Source organism: Heptranchias perlo, unplaced genomic scaffold, assembly GCF_035084215.1.
Source record: "Heptranchias perlo isolate sHepPer1 unplaced genomic scaffold, sHepPer1.hap1 HAP1_SCAFFOLD_70, whole genome shotgun sequence".
NCBI lineage: Eukaryota > Metazoa > Chordata > Chondrichthyes > Hexanchiformes > Hexanchidae > Heptranchias > Heptranchias perlo.
The window spans coordinates 45472-73098 of record NW_027139729.1 but is presented as its reverse complement, the minus strand read 5'-3'; the positions used below and the strand labels follow the sequence as shown (position 1 = coordinate 73098).

Here is a 27627-nt window from a genome sequence, read left to right as displayed (position 1 = left end):
ACGGGGGGGGGGGGGTGATCCGCTCCACCAGTTCAGCCCCCCGCGATGGTGAAAATTTCCCTCCATGTGTTGTGAACCGGTGCAGTTTGAAACAATGAACCAGCTTGTGGTCTTCGAAGATTGATATTAGGGCGGAGGTCAGGAAAAGTGTGGCCGATTTTAAGTATCCCCGCCTGGCGGAAATGGGGTGGTCGAGGCGAGTAAATGGTGTCAGGTCACTTACCGCCCCTTTAACGTTGGAGTTCCTGCCTCCACCACCGTGGGTCGGGTCCTGAGAAGAGCGGCCGGAGCAACACCCACCTGTTTCCGGGTCAGACCACGTGTAATATGTAAATCAGAGTATTGTGACGTATCTGGGACAGTATTTAAATTTGGTGACGAATGGGAGGAGGAGCCGCCCTATCGATGGGCATTGAGTGATCCAGAACACTGAGAAGTTTATTGTTAACTTATATTTTTTGGAGTAAGGATGAGCCGGAGAGCTTTCCCTTGGCCTGCTGCGGCCGTGAGAAATCTCCCGGCCCCTGATCATCTCAGAAATGTATCAGGAGGTTTCCTCATAGATCTGTGTAACCAGGCCCAGCCTCATGTCCCATTAAACTCCCTGCACTGAGTAAACATTGCTGCACAGCAGCTCAGAGAGGAAACGATCTCCGGAACTCCCCACTGGAATTTGAAATTACATTAATATTTTACCAGTCAGTAACGGTCCGGGTGTTGGTCCATTATTATTCTGTTCTGGTCAAAACAAATGTCCCAATGAACAGGACGCTGTCTGACCCTGACAGCTCACCCTCAGTCCATCCCACCGGGCAGTCTGTATGATGGGAAATAATCATCAATCGAAAAGGAGGATTTGATTTTATTCATTTCAGGATTAAACATTTAATATTGAAATCATATTATTTCCAGACTAATAACAGCAAATAATTTCATGTTAGAATCACATCTTGTATCATTTCACAAACACCGCATTTGTCGGGTAAAATATAATTCCTGTCTGCTTTTTTCCAAATTTATTTCAAGTATTCGATTGATATCAGTTACTTTAGTGAACTCATTGATGTCAATAGATAGTAAAATCAGGCGCGGTGAATAACGGGCGCCCGATCCGCTACCGCCCGTCTTAGGCCACCGCCAAACGTGAAACTCCAATTGACTCTAATTAACTTTTTATTTAATTTCGGATGGAAAGACTTCAGACGTTTCTATGATTTAACTAATGTAACAATTAGATTCAGTGGGTATTTCACCCCGTTCTTCAGCTCCTCTCTGAATTTAGTCTGGGTCACAGCATAAATACACGTGTTGGTGCAGGAACTGAGAAGTTGAAGCTTGAATCCGGCTGACTCAATGTCACTGACCGTATAGAACTGGGCGTCTGTTATACGCAGAGAGATAACATAAAAAACTCCAGTGCTCCATAACAATATAAAACTGCCTGATATACTGAAGAGTAAAATGATCGATTTCCTTCGGTTCTCCATCTCTGGGTCCTTGTGATTCTCTCCATTGCTGCGGCCCCGGAGTCCCCTGCGGACTCTACTGGCCGCTAAAATGTGCCTGGCGGTGAGAACATTGAAAAGCAAAATCAGAATGAATGGGAGACAAGGCATTAACACAAGATTAAACAAGTCAAAAGCTGCCCATGCGGGTGAAGTGAAAAAGGTCGGTTTAAACACACAACCCCGGGGTATATTGTCCATTATATATTCCGGGTCAAATACGAAGTACCAGGGAATGTTCAGTAAACAGCTCAGCGCACTCACCACCCCGATAACAACAGCCGCCGTTTTCTCGGTGCAATATTTTGTTTTCAGCTTCTGACAACAAATGGCCACAAATCGATCAAAGGTGAAAGCGACAGTGAACCAGACAGAGGCCGCCGTGTTAATTAAACTCAGTATTTCAATGAGACGGCACACGGGGGTAATGTTCAAGAATAAAACTGGGAAATAAATCTCAACAATGCGCCACATTATGACATCAGTGATAACGACCAGGAGATCGGCCGCCGCCATTCCCACCAGGTAGCGAGTGATACATTTGGAGAGTCCGCACTTTCCTCGGGACAGGATCACAATCGCCACCAAGTTAACTGTAAGAGAGAGAAACGGAAGGAGAGAAATTACTGATCAGACCTGGAGACAAGGCGGCAGTGTGACAGGATCTGGTGTAAAATTTCCAGCTTTGTTGCTGCATCAAACGGTGGAAACTGATTCACTGACCTGGGCAGCGCTTTCGGACAGATAAATGTTTTTAAACACAATAATCAATAATGAATTGGGAAATTGATACAGAGAGTGAATAAAGTGAGCACCAGATCCACTGGAAGGGCCGAGTGAGGGGGCAGTGCCAGTGGGGAAGGGAGGAGGGATTTAAACACCGGGATTCCAACAGGTTAAATCCGGATTTGGGCTCCAGATGGACGGGAAAGTGAGCGATGGACGAGAAGGTGAGGGGACAGGGGGAGGTTTGTTGCTCTGGGTGGAGAGAGCCGACTGGAGCTGGCACAAAACGGGAAAGACCAAGATCCGTGGGGGTGAGTTTGAGGCTTCGGATTGGATTAGAAGAGGCAACTGGAGGCCGAGCGAGCGAGTGCGTTTGGGCGGGAGACCAAGGAAAAGGACATGTATGAGCTGGAGGGGAATCAGTAGCTGATAGTTTGGGAAAGCGAATGAACTGAGGGAACGGATGAGGAAATGGAGGATTCGATGCCGTGGGAGGAGAGGCTGGGATTCACAGGGAGAGACTGCAGGAGGGTGTTGGAGGAAATCTAATCTAAAGGTCCAGCTCACACAATCCAATTAATGAATTCAACCATTAATTTCTTTGGTTATTGGTGTCAATGAACTGTTCGTTGGTTACATAATGTGTTCAATAAATTTACTTTGCATATTCAACTAAAATTACATTAAAACACAATCATTGAATTCGCCTCGTTCTTTATTGAATAAAACTGACACATAGCTTCTGGAATACAATATCCCCATAATTCAAAGCGATAAAGAAATCACTGATCCTATTCTTTAAATACATTTCAATTATGTTTATGAATTCAATCAGTAAACAAGTAAAAGGAACATTCACATAAACAGAACTAGGAGCTGATAGTGATAAACACACCAGGAGAGAGTACAATAAAACTCTCACAATCTGACAACATCCTGATAAAAAATTCAAGTCACATTTCCACTTCATAATTGTACTGGAAGTTTCAACAGTTCATTCCGATGAATTATTCACACCGCTGCCGCTCTCTCTCTCTCTCCCCTCTTTCTCCTTCTCTGACTGTGTATCTCTCTCCTTGTCTCTCTTTTTCTATTGTTCCTTCTCCCCCTATCTCTCGTTTTCCTGCTCAGTTTCTTTCTCAATCGCTCCTCTCTATTTCTCCGCACTCTCTCTACTCTCTTCCTCAATGCCCCTTTTCACATCCGAGTAAATCCGAACATCCTGCGCCTGCTTTCCCTTCACCAGCCCCGTGTTCAAACGATTTTGTTCTTAGTGTCAGTTTGTTAAATGGTGAAGCCTCTGTGAACAGTTTAATGTTTCTACAGATCATCCAAATCTCCACCTGTTCACCTGCACTGTTCACTTCACCTACAATGCATGGAATAAACAGAATTGAAACCCTCTTCCAGACACACCTCACAATGATTGAAATTCCTTCTCCTGTAATTATAAAGTACAGCGTTAGATGGCGGCATTGTTCAATGAACAAAACGCCGACATCACCGCTGCAAACGCCGACATCACCGCTGCCACTTATAATCCACGGATAAATAGAAAGGCTCCTGATTCCAACAGATAAAGTGCAAACTGATACAACATAACCTCAAAACATTGCATTTTACAGTGAATTCATCGACAGTGAAGCAGAGAATGAGATGTGAAAGAATCAGCAACAAACTCAGTTCAGTAGCCAGACATCTGAAGCGGTGTCAGATACACACACAATGAAATTATCTTTCATAACAGTGATAACCAATAATACATTGAAATCCCTGTTAAACCGTACCATGTTATCGGGGAGGGAGGACATTGCGCCGCCTCCTTGTGACACCGTGACCGTGAGCTGTCTCATTATCAATCACTGAAAACACATTGATGACAAAATATTCCAGGACAGGTTAGTTCCACAACATGAAACTGTGAACAACTCCTGATGGTCTGAGACCAGCTCTTAGCCCAGACACCTGATTCCAATACATTCAGTACAGAGAATAATCCAGTAACAATGCCAGGGTTGGATATACAAGATCATAAGGCATACAATGCAGCTGCTATAAGACAACAATAGCAGAGACTTAGGACAATCGATCAACTGATAGAACAGAACAGTCCACTGTGTAATACACGATGGGAGAAAAATAATGCCAAGTACAGCAGCAGAGTTAATACCGATTTAGACGATGAACAGCTGAGATAATGGCTTACCTGGAACTCCAACGGCTGCAAGGACAGGATAATAAATACATTCTATCTGATACATTATTGAATATCCCATTTCTGTGAGAAGCAGTAATGTCTGTTGGCCTGGAAACCGCAGCTCCGGCAGGCACTCTGTGTGGATTCATTACAGCGATCCCTGATTTATACAGGGGGTAAATCTCCACTGACACGGTTATACCCCTGATCATTGCTATTAGTTACAGTCATTTGAACAAACAAATTTCTTCAGCAGCTTTGCCCAAATGTAAGTGATGACGTGGATATATCACAAACATCTCAAAGTTCAGAACCTTGTCTTAATGAGGCCTCTCTCAGGAATAAAGTTAAAAGCTGTGCTCAGAAAGGACTGGTCCAACAATGAGCGGCTCCATTTACAGTTTTCATATAATTGTATTGACCATGTTCACTCCTGCCGATTCAATTATAAATTTTACAGATTTCTCCACAATGTGCATTGAATCCAGGGACACAAGTAAACCCGTTTCACTCTGTTCCTGCAGTTTCCCAGTTAAAGTATGAATTTTGAGTCTCTGACACGAAGACAGTCTCTAAAAGGGACCCCATCCTTTCAGGCAGTGCTTAACAACCCTCTGTGTAAAAAATATGCTCCACATTTCCCCTCTATTCTTTTGGCAATTATTTTAAACCTATTACCTCTGATTACCAATCCAGTTGCCAGAGTATGCAGTTTCCACTATTTGCTCTATAAAAAACCCTCATTATTTTGAACACCACTCATGGTCTCCCCTTAACCTTCTCTGATCTAAGGAGGACAATCCCAGCTTCTCCAATCCCTCCACATAACTGAAGTCACTCATCCCTGGCATCACCCTGGTAAGTCTCCTCTGTACCCTCTCCAAGGCCTTTACATCCTTCTTAAAGTGTGATGCTCAGTGCTGTACACAATACTCCAGCTGAGGCCTAACCAGTCTTTTTGTGAAGGTTTCACATGACTTCCCTATTTGTGTATTCAATGCCCCTATGTTCAAACCCGTGTATCCCATACGCTTGCTTAACCACCTTATCAACTGGCCCTGCCACTTTCAAAGATTTGTGAATATACACCCCCAGGTCCGACTGCTCTTCCACCGCCCTCAAAACAGTACATTGAGTTACATCGAAACTACAGCACTGAAACAGACCATTCGGCCCAATTGGTTTATGCCAGCTTTTATGCTCCACACGAGCCTCTTCCCTCCCTACTTCATCTAACCCTTTCAGGACACCCTATTTCTTTCTCCCTCTTTTGCTTATGTGGCTTCCCTTTAAATGCATCTACGTTATTTGTCTCAACTACTCCCTGTGGTAGCGCGTTCCACGTTCTAACCACTCTTTGGGTAAAGACGTTTCACCTGAATTCCTGGATTGATTAGAGACTATCTTATATTTATGACCTCTAATTTTCGTCTCCCTCATCATCTTAATGACCTCTATCAGGTCACCCCTCGTCTTCTCTTTTCTACAGAAAAGAGATCCATCCTGTTCAGCCTTTCTTGATAAGGATAACCTCTCAGTTATGGCATCATCCTTGTGAATCTTTTTTGCACCATCTCCAATGCCTTTATATCCTTCCTATAATATGGCGACCAGACTGTGCACAATACTCCAAGTGTGGCCTAACCAAGGCTTCATACAGGTTTAACGTAACTTCTTTGCTTATCAATTCTATTTCTCTAGAATTGAATCCCAGTGCTTGATTTGCCTTTTTTTAACCTGCGTCGCTACTTTTCGTGATTTGTGTATTTGTGCCCCAAGATTTTATTAAAATTTCAAAGTATACTTCATTTCTTAAAATTTAAGGATATACACATTTCAATGTAAATCACAATTACCGTTCAAAACAATACAGATCGTTCACACAATGACCTCATTATTATAATTCAAATCACAGTACATATCTTCGAATACATGCTGTACAATACAATGTGAAATGGCCTTATACAGTGGCCTTTCCCCATAGAGCATTTATGTAGGCCGCACCTCATTTCATTACATCCCTCAGCACGTACTCCTGGAACTTGGAGTGTGCCAGTCGGCAACACTCGATCATGGACAGCTCCTTCAGCTGGAAGACCAGCAGGTTTCGGGCGGACCAAAGGGCCAACTTCACCGACTTGATGGTTTTCCAGAAGCAGTTGATTTCTGTCTTGGTGTGCGTCCTGGGGAACTGCCCGTAGAGCACAATGTCCTGTGTTACTGAGGTGTTGGGGATGAACCCGGACAGATAAAAATACATCTGTCTCCACATCTTCTGCACCAAGGGTCAGCCCACCAGGAGATGGACGATGGTCTCCTCCTTGCTGCAGTCTCGAGGGCAGCTCGCGGTGGTTCTGAGATTGCGTGAGTTTTGGAAGGACCGCAGTGGCAGGGCCCTTCTCACCATCATCCAGGCTACATCCTGGCGCCGGTTGGTCAGTTCTGGCAATGAGTCATTCTGCCAAATGGCATCGACCGTCTGGTCGGGGAACTGCTGGATCAGATCCACCCTCTCCTTTACCTGCAGGACTCCCACTGTCTGGCGGCCTTGTGGTCGTCAGGATCCTCTCCACCTGGGACAGGTGGGGTTGGGGGATTACGGTTCAGCTGGCCGAGACGTCTTGCGTCTGCTCGGCCAGCGTGGCCAGACCCAGCCTTCTCAGTGTGGGGGACAGGTAAAAACGCAGCACGTAGTGACACTTGGTGTTTGCGTACTGGGGCTCTACACATATCCTCAGGCATCCACACACAAAGGTGGCAATCAGCATCAGAGTAGTTTTGGGGACAGTCTTCCCCCCTTTGTCTGGGGTCTTGGACGTGGTGTCCCTGCGGACAAGTTCTGCCTTGGACCTCGAGACAAAGTGCAAGATAGCTCGGGTGACTGTGACGGCGGATCAGCGGGGTATGGGCCAGACCCTGGCCACGTGGAGCAAAACTGCGAGTACCTCACACCTTATCACCAGGTCCCTGCCGGTTATGGAGAGGGAGAGCCCCACCTCCATAACAAGCTTCTGTTTGGACTTGGCGACCCGCTCTCCCCGTTTCATGGTGCAGGCCAGGGACCCCCCGAACCACATGCCCAGCACTTTCATATAGTCGAACCTAACAGTGAAGGGGACAAAGGACTTGGCCTCCACTTGCCAAATAACATGGCCTCGCTTTTATTTCGGTTCACTCTAGACCCCGAGGGCAGCTCGAAACGGTCGCAGATGCCCATCAGTCTGTGAACCGACCGCTGATCAGAGCAGAAGACGGTGACGTCGTCCATGTAGCGGAAACCTTTAACCTGAGAGCCTCCACTGCCTGGGATCGTCACCAACCCCACCCCCCCCCCTCCCCCATGCCTGCGACCTTCCTGATGGATGCAGCGAACGGATCGATACAACACACAAACAAGACCACAGAGAGAAACAGCCCTGCCTGACTCCAGATGTGAATGGAAAGCTCTCGGACTCCCAACCATTGATTAGGACTGCGCTATAGATTTCCGTGTAGAGCGGTCGGATCCAATCGCAGATTGCCTCCTCAAACTACATTTTAAAGAGCACGTCCATCATGTACATGTGGGATATTCAGTCGAAGTCCTTCTGCTGGTCCAGGCTGATGAGCCAGGTGTTCACCCCGCATCCTGCACGGAGGCGATCGTATCACTGAGTAGTGCCAGGCTATCAGGCATCTTCCTGCCAGGTACAGGACAGGTTTGATCCGGGTGGATCAGCAGCTCCAGAGCAGAGCCGGTTGGGAGGACCTCAGACAGAATCTTGTAGTCAACATTTAGCATGGAAACGGGTGCCTAATTTCTGATTTCTTCCCTCTCGCCCTTCCGCTTGTAGATGAGGATGATGATGCCTTTCCTCATGGACTCTGACATGTTGCCTGTCAGAAGCATACCCCCGGACACTTCCACTTCTTTGAAACTGGAAATAATCTACCACCTGGCATACCCACCTTGGATGGTCTCATAAAATGAGAACAATCAGTTCTTATTTCCCTGTTTAAAAAAGCATTTTATCTGGGGATATCGCTCAGTGGTGGAGCGCAAGGTCCTGGGTTCAATCCCCAGCATCTCCAAAAATAGTTTCAACAGAATTACGCACGGAAAGGCGAATCGCGCTTTCTGAGCGCAGCGACTTCCAACTTCTGAGGCTCCACAAGCATTAAATTGCCCCGGAGCAGGACTTCATCTCACGGTCCCCTCAGCAGCTCAGCTCATGGCCGCCGCCGACTGACTGGAATGTGTGACAGTGCAATGTCGAGCGAGCAGTCCCAGCTCTTGTTTGACAATGTGTCATTCATCCATCTCACTTTATGATTCAGAGGTTGGATGTCAACCTCGTCACTGACTATTGGCAATTGTATTTTTTTATTTCCGCTGACTTTTTTTTTGGAAAGTTCAAAGTAAAGAGGAGGAGAAACCCCGTGAACTGAAGCAGAGGTTGAACATTTGGACCACGTGTGAGGACTGGGCCTGTCGTTGTCCGGGGAGACGGAGCGGAAAGCCCACTTTCTTATTCTAAAGTTGCAGCGTTTTTTCCTGAGGGGATGCAGCTCAATGGAAGAGCGCATGCTTTGCATGTATGAGGTCCCGGGTTCAATCCCCGGTTTCTCCAAACGCTTTATGTTTCGAATTTTGAAAAGACCCTCTTGTCCTCACCTCACCTTCACACACAAGGACAGGAAAGGGTTTCTTCACCTCGAGAAAAACCGAACGCTCTCGATGAAATTCAATGGAAGCACGCACGCGCCTTTGAAATGGCTCCCATCCCGGGGCTGGAGAGCGGGCCCGGTAATAATAACAGAGAAAATAGGATCACGAGTCGGCCATTCGGCCCTTCGACCCTGCTCCGCCATTATATATGATCATGGCTGATCCTCCATCGCAAGACGACATTCCCGCTCTCTCTCCATACTATTTGATGCCTTCTGTGTGTATAAATCTGTCTTTCTTAAATATATTCAGTGACTTGGTCTCCACAGCCTTCTGTGGTGGAGAATTCCACAGGTTCACCACCCTCTGAGTGAAGAAATAGATGATTCCCAGTTTCACAGATCGGGGAGCAGCAGCGGAACGGCGTTCAGACTACACAGAGGTAGGAATAGTCTGGATGTTAGGCGGTTCTTCTTTTCCCAGTGAGTACTGAGTCTCTGGAATGCATTGCCGGCTGGTGTGGTGGGTGCTGAATCTCTCTTTGCCTTCTGGATGGATCTGGACCAGTTCTTGACTGAGGCAGAGATCGCATCATATAGAAGGTGAGTGGTTTTACAGTTAACCTACACATGGTCAGTGTGATCCACTGAACTCGATTCGATCGCCTGAAGGAGTCGGGGAGGAATTTCCCAGAATTCTACCTCCTTATTGGCGCTGGATTTGTTTCTAGTTTGTCGCGGCTCCCAGGAGATTACATGATTCCGGTGGGTGGGGCGGGTGGTGTCGGTAGGAAGTGTCCAGTCACGATGATTCGGGCATGTGGGGCAGGATTGATGAACCAACTGGTCTTTTCCTGACCATCGTGTCCGTCTGTAGCCCCAGATCCTCAAGGTGTTTTCAGTGAAGTGATCTTTAAACACAAAACCACACCTGGGGCAAGTCCTGCATCCGTCTATATTGAAATTATACTCAATGCTGTCTGTGTCTCACCTTACCCTCCTCTGAAGCTCAGGGACTCGAAATATTCTTGCCGGCCTCTGCCACAATGCGCCTGAGGATTTCTCGTCCCGTCCAACCGTAAGCAAAGTGACTGATATCGGGAGCGTTCGAAAAATGTGCCCTGAAATAGTAAGGGTGGTTACAGCACGGTTCAAGGAGTCTCTCCCCACTTTCCCAGCCTTTCTTCTCAACTCCCCCTTTCTCATTAGACTAAGTGCCGAGGCCTGGTTTCTTCCGTTCACCCACAGTTGTATCAGGTCCGCAAACTTCATCTTTAATTGTCAGGTTGGAGCAGAAAACTAGATGATTTTAAGCCAAGAATACAAAGTGTCAGCACCCACCACACCAGCCGGCAATGCATTCCAGAGACTCACTATCCTCTGGGAAATGAAGAGCCGCCTAACATCCAGACTATTCTTCCCTCTGTGTGGTCTAAACGCCTGTTCCCTGCTCCTCCCCAATCTTTGAAACTGGAAATAATCTGTCATCTGGCAGTCCCACCATGGGTGGTCTCATAAAATGAGAACAATAAGTTCTTCATTGCTTTGTTACCTATTTATTTTATCTGGGGATGTAGTTCAGTGGTAGAGCGCATGCTTCGCATGTGTGAGGTCCTGGGTTCAATCCCCAGCATTTCCAACAATATTTTTCATCAAAATTACGCACGGAAAGGCGAATCGCGCTTTCTGAGCGCAGCGAGTTCCAACTTCTGAGGCTCCACAAGCATGAAATTGTCCCGGAGCAGGACTTCATCTCACGGTCCCCTCAGCTCAGCTCACAGCAGCCGCTGGTTGACCGGAATGTGTGACGGTGCAATGTCAAGCGAGCAGTCCCAGCTCTTGTTTGACGCTGTGTCATTCATCCATCTCACTTTATGATTCAGAGGTTGGATGTCAGCCTCGTCACTGACGATTGGCAATTATATTTTTTTATTTCCCCTGACTTTTTTTTTGGAAAGTTCGAAGTAAAGAGGAGCAGAAACCCGTGAACTGAAGCAGAGGTTGAACATTGTGAGCTCGTGGAACGACTGGGCATCGCGTTGTCCGTGAGAGACAGACCGGAAAGCCCACATTTTTATTCTAAATTTGAAGCAGTTTTGATGAGGGGATGTAGCTCAGTGGAAGAGCGCATGCTTTGCATGTATGAGGTCCCGGGTTCAATCCCCGGCATCTCCAAACGCTTTATGTTTCACATTTTGAAAAGACCCTCTTGTCCTCACCTCACCTTCACACACAAGGACAGGAAAGGGTTTCTTTTCCTCGAGAAAAACCGAACGCTCTGCACACGATAAAATTCAACGGAAGCACGCACGCGCCTTTGAAATGGCTCCCATCCCGGGGCTGGAGAGCGGGCCCAGTGATAATAACAGAGAAAATAGGATCACGAGTCGGACATTCGGCCCTTCGAGCCTGCTCCGCCATTGGACATGATCATGGCTGATCCTCTATCTCAATACCCCATATTCCCGCTCTCTCTCAATACCCCTTGATGCCTTCTGTGTGTAGAAATCTGTCTTTCTAAAATATATTCAGTGACTTGGCCTCCACAGCCTTTTGGGGAAGAGAATTCCACAGGTTCACCACCCTCTGAGTGAAGAAATAGATTATTCTTAGTTTCACAGGAGCAGCGGACGGGCGTTCAGACTACACAGAGGTAGGAATAGTCTGGACGTTAGGCTGTTCTTCTTTTCCCAGAGAGTACTGCGTCTCTGGAATGCATTGCCGGCTGGTGTGGTGGGTGCTGACTCTCTCTTTGCCTTCTGGATGGATCTGGACCAGTTCTTGACTGAGGCAGAGATCGCATCATATAGAAGGTGAGAGGTTTTACAGTTAACCTACACATGGTCAGTGTGATCCACTGAACTCGATTCGTTCGCCTGAAGGAGTCGGGGAGGAATTTCCCAGAATTTCCCCTCCTTATTGGCGCTGGATTTGTTTCGAGTTTGTAACCGCTCCCAGGAGATTACATGTTTCCGGTGGGTGGGGCGGGTGGTGTCGGTAGGAAGTGTCCAGTCACGATGCTCCTGGCATGTGGGGCAGGATTGATGAACCAACTGGTCTTTTCCTGACCATCATGTCCGTCTGTAACCCCAGATCGTCAAGGTGTTTTCAGTGAAGTGATCTTTTCGTACAAAACCACACCTGGGGCAAGTCCTGCCTCCGTCCACAGTGAAATTATCCTCAATGCTGTCTGTGTCTCACCTTACCCTCCTCTGAAGCTCTGCAACTCGAAATATTCTTGCCGGCTTCTGCCACAATGTGCCTGAGGGTTTCTAGTCCCGTCCAACCGTAAGCAAAGTGACTGATAACGGGAGCGTTCGAAAAATGTGCCCTGAAATCGGAAGGATGTTGATAGCACAGCCAAAGCAGGCTCTCCCCCCTTTTCCAGCCTTTCTTCTCAACTCCCCCTTTCTCATTAGACTAAGTGCCGAGGCCTGGTTTCTTCCGTTCACCCACAGTTTTATCAGGTCCGCATACTTCATCTTTAATTGTCTGCTTGCAGCGGAAAACGAGACGATTTTAAGCCAAGTATACCAAGTGTCAGCACCCTGGGTTCAATCCCCAGCATCTCCAAAAATATTTTTCATCAGAATTACGCACGGAAAGGCGAATCGCGCTTTCGAAGAGCAGCGAGTTCCAACTTTTGAGGCTCCACAAGCATTAAATTATCCCGGAGCAGGACTTCATCTCACGGTCCGCTCAGCAGCTCAGCTCAGAGCCGCCGCCGACTGACTGGAATGTGTGACAGTGCAATGTCGAGCGAGCAGTCCCAGCTCTTGCTTGACGCTGTGTCATTCATCCATCTCACTTTATCATATCATAGAATCATAGAATCATAGAAGTTACAACACGGAAACAGGCCCTTCGGCCCAACATGTCCATGTCGCCCAGTTTATACCACTAAGCTAGTCCCAATTGCCTGCACTTGGCCCATATCCCTCTGTACCCATCTTACCCATGTAACTGTCCAAATGCTTTTTAAAAGACAAAATTGTACCCGCCTCTACTACTGCCTCTGGCAGCTCGTTCCAGACACTCACCACCCTTTGGGTGAAAAAATTGCCCCTCTGGACCCTTTTGTATCTCTCCCCTCTCACCTTAAATCTATGCCCCCTCGTTATAGACTCCCCTACCTTTGGGAAAAGATTTTGACGATCGACCTTATCTACGCCCCTCATTATTTTATAGACTTCTATAAGATCACCCCTTAACCTCCCACTCTCCAGGGAAAAAAGTCCCAGTCTGTCTAACCTCTCCCTGCAAGTCAAACCATCAAGTCCCGGTATGATTCAGAAGTTGGATGTCAGCCTCGCAACTGGCTATTGGCAATTGCATTTTTTTTAATTTCCGCTGACATTTGTTGGGGAAGTTCAAAGTAAAGAGGAGCAGAAACCCCGTGAACTGAAGCAGAGGTTGAACATTGTGAGCACGTGTGATGACTGGGCATCGCGTTGTCCGGAGAGACAGAGCGGAAAGCCCACTTTTTATTCTAAAGTTGAAGCTGTTTTGCTGAGGGGATATAGCTCAGTGGTAGAGCGCATGCTTTGCATGTATGAGGTCCCGGGTTCAATTCCCGGTATCTCCAAACGCTTTATGTTTCGAATTTTGAAAAGACCCTCTTGTCCTTCACACACAAGCAGAGGAAAGGGTTTCTTCACCTCGAGAAAAACCGAACGCTCTGCACCAGATAAAATTCAATGGAAGCACGCACGCGCCTTTGAAATGGCTCCCATCCCGGGGCTGGAGAGCGGGCCCAGTGACAACAACAGAGAAAATTGTCAGACAGAACAGAACGGACGATTGCAAAGAAGCATAGCGACAACTGGACAACCAGGAACACAGACAGACAGTTACCCACAGACCCGACCATAGAACACACCCATCAGCTCAACAAACTGATCAAGACCTTCGATCCAGACCTTCAAAGCATCCAACGCACTCTCATCCCAAGTAATCCCCGCGTGGGAGACTTCTACTGCCTCCCAATGATACTCAAAGCCAACACACCCGGACGTCCCATCGTATCAGGCAACGGAACCCTGTGTGAGAACCTCTCTGGATACATCGAGGGCATCCTGAAACCCATCGTGCAGGGAACCCCCAGCTTCTGTCGCGACACTACAGACTTCCGACAAAAACTCAGTACCCACGGACCAGTTGAACCAGGAACACTTCTCACCACGATGGACGTCTCGGCACTTTACACCAGTATCCCCCACGATGACGGCATCGCTGCGACAGCATCAATACTCAACACCAACAACAGCCAATCTCCAGACGCCATCCTACAACTCATCCGCTTCATCCTGGATCACAATGTCTTCACCTTCGATAACCAGTTCTTTACCCAAACACACGGAACAGCCATGGGGACCAAATTCGCACGCCAATATTTTCATGCACAAGTTCGAGCAGGACTTCTTCACTGCACAGGACCTCCAACCAACACTGTACACCAGATACATCGATGACATTTTCTTTCTATGGACCCACGGTGAGGAATCACTGAAGAGACTACACGATAACATCAACAAGTTCCATCCCACCATCAAGCTCACCATGAACTACTCCTCAGAATCAGTTTCTTTCTTGGACACACGAATCTCCATCAAAGACGGGCACCTCAGCACCTCACTCTACCGCAAGCCCACGGACAACCTCACGATGCTCCATTTTTCCAGCTTCCACCCTAACCACGTCAAAGAGGCCATCCCCTATGGACAGGCCCTGCGAATACACAGGGTCTGCTCAGACGAGGAGGAACGCGATGGACAGCTACAGACGCTGAAAGACGCCCTAGTAAGAACGGGATATGATGCTCGACTCATCGATCGACAGTTCCGATGGGCCACAGCGAAAAATCGCGTAGACCTCCTCAGGAGACTAACACGGGACGCAACCAACAGAGTACCCTTTGTCGTCCAGTACTTCCCCGGAGCGGAGAAACTACACCATGTTCTCCGCAGCCTTCAACATGTCATCAATGATGACGAACACCTCGCTATGGCCATCCCCACACCGCCACTACTCGCCTTTAAACAGCCACCCAACCTCAAACAGACTATCGTTCGCAGCAAATTACCCAGCTTTCAGGAGAACAGCGTCTATGACACCACACAAACCTGCCACGGTAACCTCTGCAAGACATGCCGGATCATCGACACAGATACCACCATCACACGAGAGGACACCACCCACCAGGTGCACGGTTCATACTCCTGTGACTCGGGCAACGTTGTCTACCTCATACGTTGCAGGAAAGGATGCCCCAGAGCATGGTACATTGGGGATACCATGCAGACGCTGCGACAACGGATGAACGGACACCGCGCAACAATCGCCAAACAGGAGGGTTCTCCCCCTGTCGGGGAACACTTCAGCAGTCATGGACATTCAGCCACCGACCTTCGGGTAAGCATACTCCAAGGCGGCCTTCGAGACACACGACAACGCAAAATCGTCGAGCAGAAATTGATAGCCAAGTTCCGCACCCATGAGGACGGCCTCAACCGGGATCTTGGGTTCATGTCACACTATACGTTACCCCACCAGCAAACAAATGTTATCTGTTTTTGATATAACGGGTCATTTACTGTCTTCCTTCTCTCTCTCTCTCTCTTTTTTTGGGGGGGGGGGTTTGTGTATTCGCTGGCCTTTTAGGTGACACCTTTCTGTCTGCTCACTGTGATTGCCTTGGCAACGGGCAGTAATCACCAGGCATTGTTCTGTGATTTTCAAATGCGAAGGATTCGAAAATTTCATTTCCACACCGTTCACCTGAGGAAGGAGGAACCCTCCGAAATCTTGTGGAATTTAAAATAAATGTGTTGGACTATAACTTGGTGTTGTAAAATTGTTTACAATTGTCAACCCCAGTCCATCACCGGCATCTCCATATCATAAGTGTAAAAGGACTGAGTGCCTCACTTTCCTAAGGCCACCCGAGGATTTACTGTGCTGAAAAGCATTTCCTCTTTTAACCATAGGAGATACCTGAAGTCTGCGGACCTGATACTAGTATTTTAATTCCAGCTTTTATTTAATTAATTCAATTTTTAATCAATTGAAATTGAATTCCGCAGCTGCCGTGGCGGGATTATTAGTCCGGGCCTCTGGATTACGAGTCCAGTAAACTAACCACTATTCTACTGTACCCGCTGGGTAAAAAGAAGAAACCAGGTCTCGTCACTCAGAGAAATGAGAAAGGGAGCGTTGCGAAGAAAGTCTGGGAGAGAGGTGAGTCTCCTCGGGCTGTGCCGACCAGCATTTTTGTTTCAGGTCGCTGTTCTTCCAAATGCTCGCTGGACATTGCACCGTCACACATTCCGATCAGTCGGCGGCTGCTGTGAACTGAGCTGCTGAGGAGACCGTGAGATGAAATCCTGCTCAGGGACAATTTGATGCTTGCGGATCCTCAGAGGTTGGAATTCGCGGCACATCGAAATCAAGATTCGCCTTTCTGTGGGTAATTCTGGTGAAAAAAATAGCTTTGGAGATGCTGGTGATTGAAACCAAAACCTCACACATGCAAAGCACGGGCTCTACCACTGAGCTTACATCCGCAGATAGGTGCAAATTACAACGAAGAGCTGATCTCCTTCATTTTATGAGGCCACATAAGGATTTTTTTCGGGCTTCAATTCATCTGCTTTTCTGCTCCAACCAGACAATTAAACATGAAGTTTGCGGACCTGATATAATTGTTGGTAAACGGAAGAAACCAGGCCTCAGCACTCAGAGCAATGAGAATGGGGGCGTTGAGAAGAAAGGCTGAAAGAGGGGGAGAGACTCTTTGGATGTGCTGTCACCATCCTCCCGATTTCAGGGCACATTTTTCGAACGCTCCCGTTATCAGTCACTTTGCTTACGGTTGGACGGGACTAGAAATCCTCAGACACATTGTGGCAGAGGCCGGCAAGAATATTTCGAGTCCCTGAGCTTCAGAGGAGGGTAAGGTGAGGCACAGACAGCATTGAGGATAATTTCACTATAGACGGATGCAGGATTTGCCCCAGGTGTGGTTTTGTGTTTAACGATCACTTCACTGAAAACACCTTGACGGTCTGGGGCTACAGACGGACATGATGGTCAGGAAAAGACCAGTTGGTTCATCAATCCTGCCCCACGTGCCTGGAGCATCGTGACTGGACACTTCCTACCGACACCACCCGCCCCTCCCACCGGAAACATGTAATCTCCTGGGAGCGGCGACAAACTAGAAACAAATCCAGCGCCAATGAGGAGGGGAAATTCTGGGAAATTCCTCCCCGAATCTCTCAGGCGATCGAATCGAGTTCAGTTGATCACACTGACCATGTGTAGTTTAACTGTAAAACCACTCACCTTCTATGTGATGCGATCTCTGCACCAGTCAAGAACTGGTCCAGATCCATCCAGAAGGCAAAGAGAGAGTCAGCACCCACCACACCAGCCGGCAATGCATTCCAGAGACTCAGTACTCTCTGGGAAAAGAAGAACCGCCGAACATCCAGACTATTCCTACCTCTGTGTAGTCTGAACGCCTGTCCGCTGCTCCTCCCCGATCTGTGAAACTGGAAATAATCTATTTCTTCACTCAGAGGGTGGTGAACCTGTGGAATTCTCCACCACAGAAGGCTGTGAAGGCCAAGTCACTGAATATATTTAAGAAAGAGAGATTTATACACACAGAAGGCATCAACGGGTATGGGGAGGGAGGGGGAATATGGTATTGAGATAGAGGATCAGCCATGATCATAAAAAATGGCGGAGCAGGCTCGAAGGGCCGAATGGCCGACTCGTGATCCTATTTTCTCTGTTATTATTACTGGGCCCGCTCTCCAGCCCCGGGATGGGAGCCATTTCAAAGGCGCGTGTGTGTTGCCATTGAATTTTATCGTGTGCAGAGCGTTCGGTTTTTCTCGAGGTGAAGAAACCCTTTCCTGTCCTTGTGTGTGAAGGTGAGGTGAGGACACGAGGGTCTTTTCAAAATTCGAAACATAAAGCGTTTGGAGATGCCGGGGATTGAACCCGAGACCTCATACATGCAAAGCATGCGCTCTTCCACTGAGCTACATCCCCACGCAAAAAAGCCCTCCACTTTCGAATAAAAAGTGGACTTTCCGCTCTGTCTCTCCCGGACAACGCGATGCCCAGTCGTTCCACGTGCTCACAATGTTCAACCTCTGCTTCAGTTCACGGGGTTTCTCCTCCTCTTTACTTCGAACTTTCCAAAAAAAAAGTCAGCGGAAATAAAAAAATACAATTGCCAATAGTCAGTGACGAGGCTGACATCCAACCTCTGAATCATAAAGTGAGATGGATGAATGACACAGCGTCAAACAAGAGCTGGGACTGCTCGCTCGACATTGCACCGTCACACATTCCTGTCATGTCGGCGGCTGCTGTGAGCTGAGCTGCTGAGGGGAAAGTGAAATGAAGTCCTGCTCCGAGACAATTTAATGCTTGCGGATCCTCAGAATTTGGAATTCGCGGCACATCGAAATCAAGATTCGCCTTTCTGTGGGTAATTCTGGTGAAAAAAATAGCTTTGGAGATGCTGGTGATTGAAACCAAAACCTCACACATGCAAAGCACGGGCTCTACCACTGAGCTTACATCCGCAGATAGGTGCAAATTACAACGAAGAGCTGATCTCCTTCATTTTATGAGGCCACATAAGGATTTTTTTCGGGCTTCAATTCATCTGCTTTTCTGCTCCAAACAGACAATTAAACATGAAGTTTGCGGACCTGATATAATTGTTGGTAAACGGAAGAAACCAGGCCTCGGCACTCAGAGCAATGAGAATGGGGGCGTTGAGAAGAAAGGCTGGGAGAGGGGGAGAGACTCTTTGGATGTGCTGTCACCATCCTCCCGATTTCATGCACATTTTTCGAACGCTCCCGTTATCAGTCACTTTGCTTACGGTTGGACGGGACTAGAAATCCTCAGACACATTGTGGCAGAGGCCGGCAAGAATATTTCGAGTCCCTGAGCTTCAGAGGAGGGTAAGGTGAGGCACAGACAGCATTGAGGATAATTTCACTGGAGACGGATGCAGGACTTGCCCCAGGTGTGGTTTTGTGTTTAATGATCACTTCACTGAAAACACCTTGACGGTCTAGGGCTACAGACGGACTTGATGGTCAGGAAAAGACCAGTTGGTTCATCAATCCTGCCCCGCATGCCTGGAGCATCGTGACCGGACACTTCCTACCGACACCACCCGCCCCTCCCACCGGAAACATGTAATCTCCTGGGAGCGGCGACAAACTAGTAACAAATCCAGCGCCAATGAGGAGGGGAAATTCTGGGAAATTCCTCCCCGAATCTCTCAGGCGATCGAATCGAGTTCAGTGGATCACACTGACCATGTGTAGTTTAACTGTAAAACCACTCACCTTCTATGTGATGCGATCTCTGCACCAGTCAAGAACTGGTCCAGATCCATCCAGAAGGCAAAGAGAGAGTCAGCACCCACCACACCAGCCGGCAATGCATTCCAGAGACTCAGTACTCTCTGGGAAAAGAAGAACCGCCCAACATCCAGAATATTCCTACCTCTGTGTAGTCTGAACGCCTGTCCGCTGCTCCTCCCCGATCTGTGAAAGGGGGAATAATCTATTTCTTCACTCAGAGGGTGGTGAACCTGTGGAATTCTCGACCACAGAAGGCTGTGGAGGCCAAGTCACTGAATATATTTAAGAAAGAGATTTCTACACACAGAAGGCATCAAGTGGTATGGGGAGCGAGCGGGAATATGGTATTGAGATGGAGGATCAGCCATGATCATATATAATGGCGGAGCAGGCTCGAAGGGCCGAATGGTCATCCTATTTTCTCTGTTATTATTCCTGGGCATGCTCTACAGCCCCGGGATGGGAGCCATTTCAAAGGCGCGTGCGGGTTTCCATTGAATTTTATCGTGTGCAGAGCGTTCGGTTTTTCTCGAGGTGAAGAAATCCTTTCCTGTCCTTGTGTGAAGGTGAGGTGAGGACAAGAGGGTCTTTTCAAAATTCGAAATATAAAGCGTTTGGAGATACCGGGGATTGAACCCGGGACCTCATACATGCAAAGCATGCGCTCTCCCACTGAGCTACATCCCCACGCAAAAAAGCCCTCCACTTTCGAATAAAAAGTGGACTTTCCGCTCTGTCTCTCCCGGACAACGCGATGCCCAGTCGTTCCACGTGCTCACAATGTTCAACCTCTGCTTCAGTTCACGGGGTTTCTCCTCCTCTTTACTTCGAACTTTCCAAAAAAAAAGTCAGCGGAAATAAAAAAATACAATTGCCAATAGTCAGTGACGAGGCTGACATCCAACCTCTGAATCATAAAGTGAGATGGATGAATGACACAACGTCAAACAAGAGCTGGGACTACTCGCTCGACATTGCACCGTCACACATTCCAGTCATGTCGGCGGCTGCTGTGAGCTGAGCTGCTGAGGGGACCGTGAGATGAAGTCCTGCTCCGAGACAATTTAATGCTTGTGGAGCCTCAGAAGTTGGAACTCGCTGCGCTCAGAAAGCGCGATACGCCTTACCGTGCGGACTTCTGATGAAAAATGTTGCTGGAGATGCTGGGGATTAAACCCACTTTCTCATACATGCAGAAGCATACGCTCCACCACTGAGCAACATCCCCAAATGAAAATTCAGTCTAACCAGGGAAAGAAGAGCTGATTGTTCTCATTTTATGAGACCACCCAAGGTGGGTCTGCCACGTGAGAAGAAAGGGTGGGAGAGGGGGAGAGTCTCCTTTGGCTGTGCTGTAACCATCCTCCCGATTTCAGGGCACATTTTTCGAACGCTCCCGTTATCAGTCACTTTGCTTACGGTTGGACAGGACTGGAAATGCTCAGGCACATTGTGGTAGAGGCCGGCAAAAATATTTCGAGTCCCTGAGCTTGAGAGGAGGGTAAGGTGAGGCACAGAGAGCATTGAGGATAATTTCACTATAGACGGATGCAGGACTTGCCCCAGGTGTGGTTTTGTGTTTAACGATCACTTCACTGAAAACATCTTGACGATCTGGGGTTACAAACGGATATAATGGTCAGGAAAAGACCAGTTGGTTCATCAATCCTGCCCCACATGCCTGGAGCATCGTGACCAGACACTTCCTACCGACACCACCCGCCCCACCCACCGGAAACATGAAATCTCCTGGGCGCGGCGACAAACTAGAAACAAATCCAGCGCCAATAAGGAGGGGAAATTCTGGGAAATTCCTCCCCGACTCCCTCAGGCGATCGAATCGAGTTCAGTGTATCACACTGATCATGCGTGGGTTAACTGTAAAACCACTCACCTTCTATATGATGCGATCTCCGCCTCAGTCAAGAACGGGTCCAGATCCATCCAGAAGGCAAAGAGAGAGTCAGCACCCACCACACCAGCCGGCAATGCATTCCAGAGACTCAGTACTCTCTGGGAAATGAAGAACCGCCTCACATCCAGACTATTCCTACCTCTGTGTAGTCTGAACGCCTGTCCGCTGCTCCTCCCCGATCTGTGAAACTGGGAATAATCTATTTCTTCACTCAGAGGGTGGTGAACCTGTGGAATTCTCGACCACAGAAGGCTGTGGAGGCCAAGTCACTGAATATATTTCAGAACGACAGATTTCCACACACAGAAGGCATCAAAGAGTATGGAGAGAGAGCGGGAATGTGGTATTGAGAAAGAGGATCAGCCATGATCATATATCACGGCGGAGCAGGCTCGGAGGGCCCAATGGCCGACTCGTGATCCTATTTTCTCTGTTCTTATCACTGGGCCCGCTCTCCAGCCCCGGAATGGGAGCCATTTCAAAGGCGCGTGCGTGCTTCCATTGAATTTTATCGTGTGCAGAGCGTTCGGTTTTTCTCGAGGTGAAGAAACCCTTTCCTGTCCTTGTGTGTGAAGGTGAGGTGAGGACAAGAGGGTCTTTTCAAAATTCGAAATATAAAGTGTTTGGAGATACCGAGGATTGAACCCGGGACCTCATACATGCAAAGCATGCGCTCTACCACTGAGCTACATCCCCACGGGCACAAGCCCTCCACTTTAGAGTAAAAGTGGGCTTTCCGCTCTGTCTCTCCCGGACAATGCGATGCCCTGTCGTTCCACGTGCTCACCATGTTCAACCTCTGCTTCAGTTCACGGGGTTTCTGCTCCTCTTTACTTTGAACCTTCCAAAAAAAAAGTCAGCGGAATTTAAAAAAATACAATTGCCAATAGTCAGTGACGAGGCTGACATCCAACCTCTGAATCATAAAGTGAGATGAATGAATAACACAGTGTCAAACAAGAGCTGGGACTGCTCGCTCGACATTGCACCGTCACACATTCCGGTCAGTCGGCGGCTGCTGTGAGCTGAGCTGCTGAGGGGACCGTGAGATGAATTCCTGCGACGGGACAATTGTGGAGCCTCAGAAGTTGGAACTTGCTGTGCTCAGAAAGCGCGATTCGCCTTTCCGTGCGTAATTCTGATGAAAAAAGATTTTTTGGAGATGCTGGGGATTGAACCCAGGACCTCATACATGCGAAGCATGCGCTCTACCACTGAGCTACATCCCCATATGCAATAAATAGCTAACCAAGGAAAGAAGAACTGACCGTTCTCATTTTCTGAGCCCGTCCAAGGTGGATCTGCAACGTGATAGATTATTTGCAGTTTCAAAGATTGGGGCGGAGCACGGGACAGGCGTTTAGACGACACAGAGGTAAGAATAGGCTGGATGTTAGTCGGATCTTCATTTCCCAGAGAGTAGTGAGTCTCTGGAATGCATCAGCTCTTCTTTCCCTGGTTAGACTGATTTCTTGTGTGGGGATATAGCTCAGTGGTAGAGCGCATGCTTCGCATGTATGAGGTCCTGGGTTCAATCCCCAGCATCTCCAAAAATATTTTTCATCAGAATTACGCACGGAAAGGCGAATCGCGCTTTCGAAGCGCAGCGAGTTCCAACTTTTGAGGCTCCACAAGCATTAAATTATCCCGGAGCAGGACTTCATCTCACGGTCCCCTCAGCAGCTCAGCTCATAGCAGCCGCCGACTGACTGGAATGTGTGACAGTGCAATGTCGAGCGAGCATTCCCAGCTCTTGTTTGACGCTGTGTCATTCATCCATCTCACTTTATGATTCAGAATTTGGATGTGAACCTCGTCACTGAGTAGTGGCAATTATATATTTTTTTTATTTCCGCTGACATTGTTTTTGGAAAGTTCAAAGTAAAGAGGAGCAGAAACCCCGTGAACTGAAGCAAAGGTTGAACATTGTGAGCACGTGTGACGACTGGGCATCGCGTTGTCCGGGAGAGACAGAGCGGGAAGCCCACTTTTGTTATTCTAAATTTAAAGTAGTTGTGGGTAGGGGATGTAGCTCAGTGGAAGACCGCATGCTTTGCATGTATGAGGTCCCGGGTTCAATCCCCGGCATCTCCAAACGCTTTATGTTTCGAATTTTGAAAAGACCCTCTTGTCCTCACCTCACCTTCACACACAAGGACAGGAAAGGGTTTCTTCACCTCTGCACACGATAAAATTCAATGGAAGCACGCACGCGCCTTTGAAATGGCTCCCATCCCGGGGCTGGAGAGCGGGCCCAGTAATAATAACAGAGAAAATAGGATCACGAGTCGGCCATTGGGCCCTTCGAGCCTGCTCCGCCATTATATATGATCATGGCTGATCCTCTATCTCAATACCACATTTCCGCTCTCTCTCCATACGCTTTGTTGCCTTCTGTGTGTACAAATCTGTCTTTCTTAAATATATTCAGTGACTTGGCCTCCACAGTATCCTATGGTGGAGAATTCGACACGTTCACCACCCTCTGAGTGAAGAAATAGATTATTCCCAGTTTCACAGATCGGGGAGGAGCAGCGGACAGGCGTTCAGACTACACAGAGGTAGGAATAGTCTGGATGTTCGGCGGTTCTTCTTTTCCCAGAGAGTACTGAGTCTCTGGAATGCAGTGCAGGCTGGTGTGGTGGGTGTTGACTCTCTCTTTGCCTTCTGGATGGATCTTGACCAGTTCTTGACTGAGGCAGAGATCGCATCATATCGAAGGTGAGTGGTTTTAAGTTAACCTACACATGGTCAGTGTGATCCACTGAACTCGATTCGATCGCCGGAGGGATTCGGGGAGGAATTTGCCAGAATTTCCCCTCCTTATTGGCGCTGGATTTGTTTCTGGTTTGTCGCCGCTCCCAGGAGATTACATGTTTCCGTTGGGAGGGGCGGGTGGTGTCGGTAGGAAGTGTCTGGTCACGATGCTCCAGGCATGTGGGGCAGGATTGATGAACCAACTGGTCTTTTCCTGACCATCATGTCCGTCTGTAACCTCAGCTGGTCAAGGTGTTTTCAGTGAAGTGATCTTTAAACACAAAACCACACCAGGGGCAAGTCCTGCATCCGTCTGTAGTGAAATTATACTCAATGCTGTCTGTGTCTCACCTTACCCTCCTCTGAAGCTCGGGGACTCGACGTATTCTTGCCGAACTCTGCCACAATGTGCCTGAGGGTTTCTAGTCCCGTCCAACCGTAAGCAAAGTGACTGATAACGGGAGCGTTCGAAAAATGTGCCCTGAAATCGGAATGATGGTGACAGCACAGCCAAAGGAGGCTCTCCCCCTCTCCCAGCCCCCTTTCTCATTGCTCTGAGTGCCGAGGCCTGGTTTCTTCCGTTCACCCACATTTATATCAGGTCCGCAAACTTCATGTTTAATTGTCTGTTTGGAGCAGAAAAGGAGATGAATTAAAGCCCAAAAAAAACCCTTTGTGGTCTCATAAAATGAAGGAGATCAGCTCTTCGTTGGAATGTGCTCCTATCTGGGGATGTAGCTCAGTGGTAGAGTGCGTGCTTTGCATGTATGAGGTCCTGGGTTCAATCCCCAGCATCTCCAAAGCTATTTTCTCACCAGAATTACCCACAGAAAGGCGAAGCTTGATTTTGGTGTGCCGCGAATTCCAACCTCTGAGGCTCCACAAGCATCAAATTGCCCCTGAGCAGGATTTCATCTCACGGTCTCCTCAGCAACTCAGCTCAAAACAGCCGCCGACTGATCGGAATGTGTGACGGTGCAATGTCCAGCGAGCAGTTGGAAGAACAGCGACCTGAAACAGAAATGCTGGTCGGCACAGCCCGAGGAGACTCTCCTCTCTCCCAGACTTTCTTCGCAACACTCCCTTTCTCATTTCTTTGAGTGAGGAGTCCTGGTTTCTTCTATTCACCCACCGGGTACGGTGGTATAGTGGTTAGGTTACTGGACTAGCAATCGAGAGACCTGAACGAATAAGGTGGCGTCATGAATTCGAATCCCGCCACGGCAGCTGCGGAATTTAACATTAATTAATTAAATAAAATCTGGAATTAAAATACTTGTATCAGGTCCGCATACCTTTTCAGCACATTAAATCCTCGGGTTTCCTTCGGAAAGTGAGGCACTCAGTCCTTTTACACTTGGTTAGAGGTCGTTATTATCTGGTGATGGAGCTCAGTGAATGACCGCATGCTTCGCGTGTGTGAGGTCTCAGGTTCCATGCCCAAACACTTTACCTTTTGAATTCTGGTCAGTCGGCGGCTGTTATGAGCTGAGCTGCTGAGGGGACCGTGAGATGAAGTCCTGCTTCGGGACAATTAAATGTTTGTCTCAGAAGTTGGAACTCGCTTCCCTCTGAAAGCACGATTCGTCTTTCTGTTGGACATTCTGGTGAAAATAAATGGTGGAGATGTTAGATATTGAACCCAGAAATTTATACACGCAAAGCAGGCGCTATACCACTGAGCTACAACCCCGAATCCAATAGACCTATAACCAAGGGTCGAAGAACTGGGTGTTCACTGTCTTAAGACCACCCAATGATTTACTGGGCTTAAAATCATCTCCTCTTGTGCTCCAAGCAGACAACAGCCAGCTAGTCACGGAGCGGACGGTTGGACGGGACTAGAAATTCTCAGGCACATTATAGCAGAGGCCTGAAAGAATATTTCGAGCCCTTGAGCTTCAGAGGAGAATAACGTGAGACGCAGAGATATTGAGTCTCGTTTCACTAAAGACAGACGCAGGACATGCCGCAGGAGTGGGTTTGTGTGACGATCGCTTCATTGAAAATACCTTGACGAGCTGGGGACGCACACGAACAAACGGAAATGACGGGCAGTAAAAGACCAGCTGGCCCATCAAGCCTGCCCCTCACTCGGGATGGCTGGAGCATCATTACTGACACTTACTCCCCCTCCCCCCGCCCGCAGCCATGGAATCTCCCGGAAGAGGCAAAGATCCTGAGAAAAAATCCTGTGCCTTTAGGGAATAGAATACACTGGAAAATTCCTCCCCGACCCCTCAAGTGATCGAAATCAGTCCAGGAGATCATATGGATCAGAAGCACGTGAATAGTAAATCCTCTTACGTTTTATATGTTGCGACCTCTTCCCCAGCCAAAAACCGGTCCAGTTCCCTGGAGAAGGCAGACAGAGAGTCAGCACCCACTACATCAGCCAGCAACGCATTGCAGAGGCTCACTACTCACTGGGAAAAGAAGAGCCGCCTCTCCTCATTCTTCCTGCCAAAATGATTCACTTCACACTTCTGTGACTCTATTTCATCTGCCATGTATTTCCCATTTCGCCAGTCTGTCCATGTCCTCCTGAAGACTGTTACTATCCTCCACATTATTTACTACTTTTGCGAGTTTTGTGTCATCTGCAAACTTTGAAATAATACCCTCTATATCCAAGTCCAGGTCATTAATATATATCATATCGAGCAGTGGTCCTAATACTGACCCCTGGGGAACACCACTCTATACTTCTTTTCCAGTCTGAAAAAACACCATTCACCATTACTCTCTGCTTTCTGTCTCCTAGTCAATTTTGTATCCGCGCTGCCACTGTCCGTTTAATCCTATGGGTGACTACTGTTAGATCCGTGGGTTAAACTATCGCATAGTTAGATATTGGGCAGTGCAGAACACGAATATCCAGTTCAGATTATATGGGGAATTACTGTCACATCCCTGGGTTATACTGTGTTATTATTAGTTATGTGGCAGTCCAGAAACACGAATGTACAGTTCAGTTTAAAAAGGAATCTGTTGATGCATCCTTGCGTTAGACTGTCGTATTGTTAGAAAGTGGACAGTGCAGAATATGATTATGTAGTTCAGATTACACGGGGGAACTATAATTACATCCCTGGGTGACACGGTCGTGTTGTGAGATATTGGATAGTGCAGAAACACGAATATTCAGGCCAGAATAGAGGGAGAACTATTGTTACATCCCTGTGTTACACTGTCGTGTTGTGAGATATTGGATAGTGCAGAAACACGAATATTCAGGCCAGATTAAAAGCGGAACTATTGTTACATTCGTGGATTACATTATAGTATTGTGAGGTATTGGAGAGTGCAGAAACATGAATATCCTGTTCAGATTATAAAGGGATACTATTGTTACATTAATGGGCTACACTATCATGTTGTTAGGTATTCGGTAGTGCAGAAACATGAATGTTCAGCTCAGATTATAAGGAGGGAACTATTGTTACAGCCCTGGCTTACACTGTCATATTGTTAGATATT

General features: G+C 47.8%; 11 non-coding genes across 11 annotated transcripts; 7 read left to right on the top strand and 4 right to left on the bottom strand.

Annotated features, from left to right (window-relative positions):
- The first annotated feature begins 8966 nt into the window (after positions 1–8966).
- Positions 8967–9038, top strand: trnaa-ugc (transfer RNA alanine (anticodon UGC)). Its single transcript has one exon. It is a non-coding gene; the product is annotated as a tRNA-Ala (tRNA).
- A 1604-nt stretch (positions 9039–10642) lies between these two features.
- On the top strand, positions 10643–10714 carry trnaa-cgc (transfer RNA alanine (anticodon CGC)). Its single transcript has one exon. It is a non-coding gene; the product is annotated as a tRNA-Ala (tRNA).
- A 464-nt stretch (positions 10715–11178) lies between these two features.
- trnaa-ugc (transfer RNA alanine (anticodon UGC)) lies at positions 11179–11250 on the top strand. The gene has a single exon. It is a non-coding gene; the product is annotated as a tRNA-Ala (tRNA).
- Positions 11251–13588: 2338 nt separating this feature from the next.
- trnaa-ugc (transfer RNA alanine (anticodon UGC)) lies at positions 13589–13660 on the top strand. Its single transcript has one exon. It is a non-coding gene; the product is annotated as a tRNA-Ala (tRNA).
- Positions 13661–18063: 4403 nt separating this feature from the next.
- On the bottom strand, positions 18064–18135 carry trnaa-ugc (transfer RNA alanine (anticodon UGC)). The gene has a single exon. It is a non-coding gene; the product is annotated as a tRNA-Ala (tRNA).
- Positions 18136–20090: 1955 nt separating this feature from the next.
- Positions 20091–20162, bottom strand: trnaa-ugc (transfer RNA alanine (anticodon UGC)). The gene has a single exon. It is a non-coding gene; the product is annotated as a tRNA-Ala (tRNA).
- A 1852-nt stretch (positions 20163–22014) lies between these two features.
- trnaa-ugc (transfer RNA alanine (anticodon UGC)) lies at positions 22015–22086 on the bottom strand. Its single transcript has one exon. It is a non-coding gene; the product is annotated as a tRNA-Ala (tRNA).
- A 461-nt stretch (positions 22087–22547) lies between these two features.
- trnaa-cgc (transfer RNA alanine (anticodon CGC)) lies at positions 22548–22619 on the bottom strand. Its single transcript has one exon. It is a non-coding gene; the product is annotated as a tRNA-Ala (tRNA).
- Positions 22620–22868: 249 nt separating this feature from the next.
- On the top strand, positions 22869–22940 carry trnaa-cgc (transfer RNA alanine (anticodon CGC)). Its single transcript has one exon. It is a non-coding gene; the product is annotated as a tRNA-Ala (tRNA).
- Positions 22941–23412: 472 nt separating this feature from the next.
- Positions 23413–23484, top strand: trnaa-ugc (transfer RNA alanine (anticodon UGC)). The gene has a single exon. It is a non-coding gene; the product is annotated as a tRNA-Ala (tRNA).
- Positions 23485–24875: 1391 nt separating this feature from the next.
- On the top strand, positions 24876–24947 carry trnaa-ugc (transfer RNA alanine (anticodon UGC)). The gene has a single exon. It is a non-coding gene; the product is annotated as a tRNA-Ala (tRNA).
- The last annotated feature ends 2680 nt before the right edge of the window (positions 24948–27627 follow it).